The sequence below is a fragment of the Notamacropus eugenii genome, chromosome 2 (genome assembly GCF_028372415.1).
Source record: "Notamacropus eugenii isolate mMacEug1 chromosome 2, mMacEug1.pri_v2, whole genome shotgun sequence".
NCBI lineage: Eukaryota > Metazoa > Chordata > Mammalia > Diprotodontia > Macropodidae > Notamacropus > Notamacropus eugenii.
The window spans coordinates 501,089,853-501,098,892 of record NC_092873.1 but is presented as its reverse complement, the minus strand read 5'-3'; positions in this window follow the sequence as shown (position 1 = coordinate 501,098,892).

Here is a 9,040-nt window from a genome sequence, read left to right as displayed (position 1 = left end):
TCAGAGGAATGGGAGACATTTTTCGAATGGGTTAGTGAGGGCTTCTGGAAGTCATTGATCTTTGAGGAGGTTCTGAAGAAGAAAAAAGAGAAAATAAAGGAGGGAGAGAGAGGAAAAATGAAAGAGAGAGGGAGGGAGAGAGAGAGAGACAGAGGAAGACAGAGAGAGACAGAGAGAAAAGAAGAGAATGACAGAAAAAAGAGAGATGGAGACAGAGAAAGGGAGAGACAGTGACAGAGAAAGAAAGAGACAGAAAGGGAGACAAAGAGGACAGAGACAGAAAAAGGGGAGAGGAAAGGAGACCAAGTTTCCTTTCTAACTAAGAGGAGTGACTATGGATATGTTTGTATTAAAAACAACCTGGAGTTGCCACCTCGTGAAGCTAAGTAGATTCAGCACACTGCTAAAGAGGGTACAAGCCTCAGAGTCAGGATAGCCTGGGTTCAAGCCTAACCTCTGACTCATAATAACTGTGTGACCTTAATCTACTAGAGATTCAGGCCAACTGAAGGTACAGTTACAGAATAGTTGCTCATCTGAATTAGTTGGCAAAATTTGCTCATTGAGAGCTCCCTCAACCAATGAAATCACAGGTCCGGACTGTGGGGGTGACCAGGGCAAAGGAGGAGCAACAGATTCTCAGATCAGTTTTTCTTTTTCTAGGCTGCTATAGGACCAAAAATGTTGTCAACAAGTTTGATCCTAGAGAAAGGCTGAGAAAATGTACCTTCTCATCTTTGCAAAGGTGGGACTGTTTGTGGAATGATATTGCCTATACAGTTAAATTCACTTGGTGTTCTGGTTGGTTTTACCGGATTGTTCATTTTTTCTGTTAATCTTTGTAACAAGAAATCACTTGCTGGGTGGGGAAGTAAGGAGGATATGTTTGGAAATAAGGTGATATAAAAATAAGCTATCATTAAAACAAGATTTTTTAAAAAGTGCTGTCAAAATATAAATATAATGAATTTTAAATTTGTACAATCCTTTAAAATCATGACTTGAAATTGTTGCAGCCTCTAAATTTTGGTGCCCTGAGCAAAAGCCCCAGTTGCCTGGTCCTAGATACTGCTCTAGAGGTAGAGACGCAATGCCTTTCAAGTGTTTTGGTCATATGTGGTTTAATGTGAAAGAAAATATATGAAAGCAAGTTTTGCTAGGAATCGAGGAGATCATATAGGTATTCACCTGTTCCACCTGTGGCTGACCCTGCTTGAATGCTGCTCTGTAGACAACACTGCAATTCTAGTGATTTATAAGTCAAAGTCTGTGGAGACCTTTGAGATCTAACTTCCTGGGAAAGCTTTTAAACAATCCTTAGAAACTGCTCTTTCCCTAGAGAGGATAGAAGAGTCACCCAGGAGAAATCTTCTTTAACATTCTTTGGAGTCAAGATAAGCATTTCTAAGTGTGATGAGATCCAGAATCTGAGTATTTTGTAGATTATGTAGATCTTTTGTTTCTCCTTTCCCTTCCTACTAGAACTGGAAGAGACCTTAAAGGTCATCTTGTCCATCCCCATTATTTTGCAGATAAGGACACCAAGGTTACAAATTTGTCCATGGAGACACAATCAGTAAGGAGTGAAGTGGATGAAGGATTTGAAACCAGTTCCTCTGACCCTAATGTAGCAGTCTCTCTTTGTACCAAGCTTTCTCCTTTTAGCCACCTATCACTTTTGTGTCGTGTCTATCAGATGGCAGACTGGGAGAACAGAAGGGGTGAATGTCTCTAGTAAATACAGGACCCAAATAGAGTGCTCCTTTGGAATTTGGGGACAAGATCAGAAAAAAACTAAAATTAAAACTGACAAGAGTGGAAAAGTTGATGAGGTTAGCCATCTTCCTAAGAAATATCTGTGTTTGTTAATTCATGTATTTAGAATTGGAAAGAACTTTAGAGGTCATCCATTCCATTTGACAGATGAGGAAAACTGAGGTCCTGAGTGGCTAAGTGGATTTTCACTTCTTGTCATCCTCCTCATCTCTCCCAATTTCCATTCTCCAACTACAATACTGGATTCTGCCCCTGGGTGTCCCTAGCTCTGGCAAGTGAGTTTTCACTTTATTTGTCCTAAAAGTAGCCTTCCATGCCACCTCTCCAATTCCACACTGTTCAGTATGCTGCAGTGAATGCTCCCCACCCATCCCATCCTCTTCCCCTCCCATCTCTTTCCCTGTCTTCCTTGTTTTCCTCCATTAGAAGGTAAGCTTCTTGAAGTCACAGATTTTCTCCTTTTCTCCTACAGGTACTAAATGGCACACGTGGATTTCGAACCCAGGTGCTAGATCTGGAAAAGGCACCATCTGCTCCAGCCCCTCATTGTGCAGATAAAATGGAGGCCCAGGGTAAAGTCTTGTAGCTAGGAAGTATTAGAGACTTGGTTTTAACCCAGGTCTTCTCATTCCAGACTCAGTGGTCCTTACGCCTACAGGTCCTTACGCCTTTAGGCCACCGCTGATTAGTATGTTTCCTAAACCTGAGCAGGGGAGCTCCCCTGAAAGGAAGGCACTGATCCAAAATGTAACTAAGGAAAGAGAAACTGTAATCTGGGGAACCAGAAGTGGCCTGTTAGAAGGAAGTGTGTGGTGGCAGCCTTAGTGGTGATTGACAAGGAATCTTGAAAGAGAATTGGAGAGAGTTTCTCATGGTGGCTCCAGTACTACTCCCCTCTTCTTTTTCTTCTTCTCTTCCTCCTCTTCCTCCTGTTTTCCTTCTTCTCCTTCTTCCTCCTCCTCTCCTTCTCCTTCTCCTTCTTCTTCTTCTCCTTCTCTTTCTCCTCTTTATTCTTCTCCTCCTTCTCTCCCCTTCCTTGAAGTCTCTGCCCTGAAGGACTTTACAATCTAATGGAGGAAACGACATATAAATATGTACAAGTAAGTTATAAATAGGATGAATAACAAAGGAAGGCATTGGAATTGTGAGGTTTTAGGGAAGGCTTCTGGTAGAAGGTGGGATTTTAGCTGGAAATTAAAATTTGCCAGGGAGGTCAGTAAGTGTCCACAAAGTACCTGTAATTTGCAAGTGACTGTACAAGGCATGGGAAATACAAGAAATAGTTCCTGCTCTCAAACAGTTCATATTTCTGGGGGAGAAGTATAGGGAAAGTTGTCACAACCTGTATACAGGTCAGTAAATATGAAATATTTACAAAGTAAATACTGACACCTGGGAGCCCCCCTCGCCCCCACTAAAATTATCCAATGCAGCTATCATAGGCACCGTCATTATCATCATCACAACTAACATTTATATAGTGCATACTATGTGTTATACGTTGTGTTAAGTTACACTTTACTTTTAATATTCTCTTTTTTGATCCTCACAACCACCATGGGAGGTAGATACTATTATTTTACATCTTACAGCTGAGACAACTGAGGTAGAGAAAAGGTAACTAGCTAGTAAGGGTCTGAGGTCATATAGAATTTAGGTCTTCCTGACTCCAGACCCCTCCGTCTATTTACTGTGCCATCAGTGGCCTCTAAATTAAAAGAACTCTGAGGCTATGTCCACTCAAAATAAAGCCCCTAATGATTTATTCACCTCTACTAATCAGCTGCAAGACCAAATCAGTTCAATAGAAAGGTATCTAATGAAATGGCATAGCCCCAATAAAGCATTTCCTCTGTAAAGCTGGGATACAATCTTCTACAAATACCTCATCAATGGAAAAAGTGTACGCATATAAGGAACACATATAGAAAGATATATGGATTTCCATATAGAAAACATGTGGAAGGAGACATGTAAATGGAACATGTATGGATAAGCACATGTATGAGGAGGCGGATAGGTCTCATTTTCCCTCATCCTGTATATCTGATCATTTGCCAAATCATCATTTCATGATATTTTTTTCATCCTTTTCATTCTCTCTATTTATACAACCACCACAATAGTTCAAGCCTTTATGACCTTTACTCTGGACCTTTGCTAGTTTCTTATTTGGTCTCCCTGCCTCAAGCCTTTTTCTGTCCCAATCATCTTCCACATGGGAACTAATGTAATTTCCCAAAGTGTAGGTCTGACCATGCCACTACACTCCTCATTAAAACCTCCAGATGCACTACATTGCCTCTATGGGACTCAGTAGGAATGCTTCTGCCTGCCTTTTAAGGCTGACTGCACTTTACTGTCCTTTATCCAATCTTTAATCGAGCCAAATTGTCTTTCTTACTGTTTCTCACTCATGACACTCCATCTGCCATCTCTGTGTCTTTGTATAAGCTGTCCCCCATGATTGGAATACCCACCTCCACTGTCCTTCACCTCTACTTCTTAGAATCTTTATATTCCTTAGAGATACAGCTCAAGGACTTGGAGCTTTAAAGCTTTGGAATGAGGCAGCAAATCCTGGACCATCCCTTGGTCCCATCCACTCTGTGACTGGATGAGAGAAAATTGAACTCCGAACTAGGAAGAGCCACCCACTAAGTAAACTTTAAAAGGAATGCCTTTGTTCACTGGCTCTCCCTTCCTTTCTCTGAGTCCTGGTATGATACCTGATGCTCTCTGTCTCTTTCTCTCTCTGTCTCTCTCTTTGTCTCTCTCTCTCTCTGCTTCTGTCTCTGTCTCTCTCCTCTCTCCCTCTCCTTTTCCCTCTCTTTCTCTTTCCCCTTCTTTACTCCAGCAGAGATGGTAACTATTACATATACATATAACATATATGATATGTTATATAATATTATACACATCATATTTGATATGTGTATAGATACATATAAAATCATCTCCCTGATAGAATATAAGCTCCATGAGGGCAAGGATGGTTTTATTTTTACCTTCATCTCCCCAGTACCTAGCACAATGCTTGGCACATAGTTGGTGTTTAACAAATACTGATTAACTCATTGACCAATTGGTTTTATTGGGAAGGGATTTGTTTGGGAAAATATTGGTTTTTTCCCCCTTCAGTAAATCCTTTTATTCAATAAATGTACAGTGAAAAAATTCACACAAAATGGGGAGAGGTTAGGAGCATGAGCAATCAAGATTTTGTAAAGATTTTGGCAGATTTGAATGATGGGCTAATTACTTGTTGGGGGGATTCTCTTAATAGCTCAAATCTTTCTAGCTTTTACAAGTGGCAAGATGGTCTGTCATCTACCTTTGTCGAGTTGCCTCTGACAAAAGAACAGATGAGTGGGTCTAACATTCAGCCCACTTATTCTTCGAATTGAGAGCCTATTCATTTTGGGGACAATATAAGACCACCCTCAAATAAAAACCATCATCTAAGGCTAAGGGCCTTGGATGGATTTTCTTAGAATGCGACAAATAGCTAACACCCAGGGTTATCACATATTCTTTTGTTCACTCATTTATTGACTTATTCCATTTACTCATTCATTCAAATAAACATTTGTTTAGTTTACCTTCCTAATTCAAACAACATTTTTGTTGTTTAAACCCTAACCTAAGGGAGTTCAAAAACAGAAAGGTTCTACATACATCAAAATATTCATAGTAAAACTTTTTGTAATAGCAAAGAAAAGTAAGCAAATATCCATAGATTGAGAACTGGCTAAAAAAATGAGTATATGATGGAATATTACCTTGCTGCAAGAAAAGATGGATGAGAAGAAAGCAGAGAAGTATAGGAAGATTTGTATGAACTGAAGTAGAGTGAAGTAAGAAAAGCCAGGAAAACAACATGCCCAAAAGACTGCAACAATGTAAATAGAAAGAATACTTTTTTTTAAGCTGAAATTGAGCAGGCCATAAATCAGAATGCTAGCAATAAACTTGGAAGAAAATCATAACTAGTTTTAAACTGAAAAGCAAATTGTAAAGTTTGATTAAATTGATTTCTATGCCTTGGAAATGTTCAGTAGAAACACTGACTGAATCCAAAATACTTGAAGTCAAGGAAAGGCATGAATAGCATAATTCTAACTGTGGATGAATTAATCTTATGCTTTAGGCAGTTGAAAGAATTTCAAGATTTTCCTTTTTGGTTTTGACTAAATACATATTCCTTATAAGATTAGTGCTCAGAGAAATATTATCGTAAATGTTTCAGAGTGGCATCCTTTGGGAATGGTTATGAAGGAAAAATATAGCTTAAAAAATGCTAGGATGGGAATTATAAGTGAAATTCACTGTCATTTACTAACATAAATTTTGCTTTTTTTAAAGCGACTGAGGGATTTGGGCCTGACACTTGGCAATCTTTTACATTCACTGGAATACCTATGTAATTTGCCCTAATAAATTTGAAAGATTTTATTGCATGTGTGCCTAGATTGTGTAATATATTTTTTAAAGGAAATGACAATTAAAAAACTTTTTGGTGAATTTATTTTAGAAGTTGGATTTATTCTAAATTGCCAACAAAAAGACAACATTCAAATAAACAGATAGGACTAGAATACTAGCTATATGACTGTAGGCAAATAGGTCATCTCTCAGCCTCAGTTTCCTTATTTTTAATATGGGGATGATAATAGTACCTACCTCAGTATGTTGTGAGGACCAAATGAGAAGACCTACTTAAAGCATTTTTCAAGCCTTAAGTACCATATAAATGTTAGTTATTAATATTGTACATGAAATTGTAAACTCTTACATAGACATTAGTTTAAAAATGTATATATTAACCTGAATGAGGCAGTAATAGAAACACCCAAACCTCTCCTTTACTTCAGGTATTCATCTGATCCTTTTTTCCTCCAATAACATAATAGTTGTTGGTGAGTCTTAGAATTCTTTACTCTGAATCACTTCATGGGGTCTCTCCATCTTTTCCACCATTCTTCATATTTGCCATTTCTTTGCTTCCTGACCCAGTGACATTCCATTCCATCATCTGCCACAATTTGTTCAGCCCCACTCCTGGATCATGGATTGCTTGGGATGTTTTGTTCTGATGAATTTGTAATTTTCAAGTCTATGTTATCATTAGGATAAAAGGAGGCTCCCATATTTCATTTGAATATGCAAATTGATACTCTATCAGGAAACAACTTACTAAAGGAGGCTTCTAGTTAGAAACAAATATTGCCTAAGGAATGGCCTTTCAGTTCTATCTTTCTCTCATTCCTGAAAGGATAATTTTCCTTATGACTTCATTGGGAACACAAAGTAAAGGACTCAAATACAATTGCTGTTACTTTGGACCTAAAGTTGAAAATCATCTTTGCCATGTATTGTTTTTCCACTTTTCATTCTTCTAGTAGGTAGACATGCTGCCTGCATACAACTGGAATCCAGAGGCAATACTGAATGATTCCATCTTCATGTTTACGGTTCAGGATCCTTGGAGAAAGTTTGTGATGTTGAGATACATAGTTTATAATTGAACATTATAAGTGTATAACATAGCTTTCTTGTAACTCATGAGATGACTTTATAAAAATAAAGGCAAATGGAAGCACCACCTAGAATGGATTTTCACTTCTATCACTCCAAGAACAAGCAAAAAACCTTTTAGTTTTTATAGATTACCAGGCTGTTTTTGTTGTTGTTGAGTTGTTTTGGTTGTGACTGACTTTCTATGACCCTATTTGGGGTTTTCTTGGCAGAGATACTACAGAGGTTTACCATTTCCCTCTCCAGCTCGTTTAACAGATGAGGAAACTGAGGTAAACAGGGTTAAGCGACTTACCCAGGTCCATACAACTACTAAGTGTTTGAGGCTGGATTTGAACTCAGATTGATGAATTTTCATGACTCCAAGCCCAGCATTCTTTCCACTTCGCCACCTTGCTCCCTAGACACCTCTGCTTTTATTCATTTTATCTACATTCCATTTGTTGTGGAATAGAGATGGATACGTATATACAAGACATAGCAATCTTGCATATGTTTTCTTTCACTGTTCAAGTACGTTTTTTTTTTTTTTTAAAAAGGACCATGGTCTAGAGAATGAGGAAAGTTTTTCGGGTAAACTAGATAGCCATTGGGGTTCTTTTTAATTTTTTGATTGTATGACTGAAATTTTGAATTTGAGTCTTTAAAAGATTAGTATGATTCTGTATCTTCCAACATGAAAGTCACCTAGATATAACTTAAAATGTATATTCATTTTTTGGAAATTCTTAACCCAGTCTATCTAATCTTGAGAATATTTCTAATGATGTATGATTCTAAAACAATCTGGTGTGCTCTTAGCTTGCGGGATAGTGTACTGGACTTGGATTCAAATCTCATTTGTGATTCTTGCTATCCATGTGACCACAAGTAAATCCTTTTCATACTCTGAGTGCCAGCTTCCTGTAAAATAATGGCCATAACAATACCTAACTTACTAGGTTGTAAGGATCAAATAAAATATTTTGTTTGCTATGACTTTTGGACTGAAAGTGATATATACATGTCAGGTTTATGTAATTATAACTCATACAGTTATGAACAATAATAAAAAAATTAATAAATTATGATATTGATGAAATGTCTGTGAGTACTGGTTGATTTTTACCACCATTTTAGGAACTTGGCTTGATAGAATTTCTACTTCAAAAATAATTTCTTGTTTCTGTCTGGGGGATAATGGGAATGATAAATTATAATTATGCAACATTTAAGATCTGCAAAGTGCTGAGACCAAGTACCATTTTATCTTTTGTCCTTATAATCCCAACTGAGAAATGTGTTTGGCACATAGTAGGTGCTTGATAGGGCAGTTAGGTGGTGCATTGGATAGAGTTGCCAGATCTGGAGTTAGGAAGACCTAAATTCAATGGTTTCAGACACTTACTAGCTGTGTGACACTGGGCAAGTCATTTAACCCGGTTTGTCTCAGTTTCTTCATATATAAAATGAGATGGAGAAGGAAATGGCAAACCACTCCAGTATCTCTGCCAAGAAAACCATAAATGGAGTCATGAAGAGTCAGATATGACTGAACAACAAACAAAGGTGCTTGATAAGTGCCCATCAGTTATTTCTCTTTTTGATTATACAATAATCTTTTGGTGAAGGTCCAATTATTATCTCCATTTTATTAATGAAGAAACTTATTCTCAGAGAAGTTAAATGACTTGACCAGGTTTATCTAACTAGTAAGTTTCAGAGGTGTGATCTCAACCCAGATCTT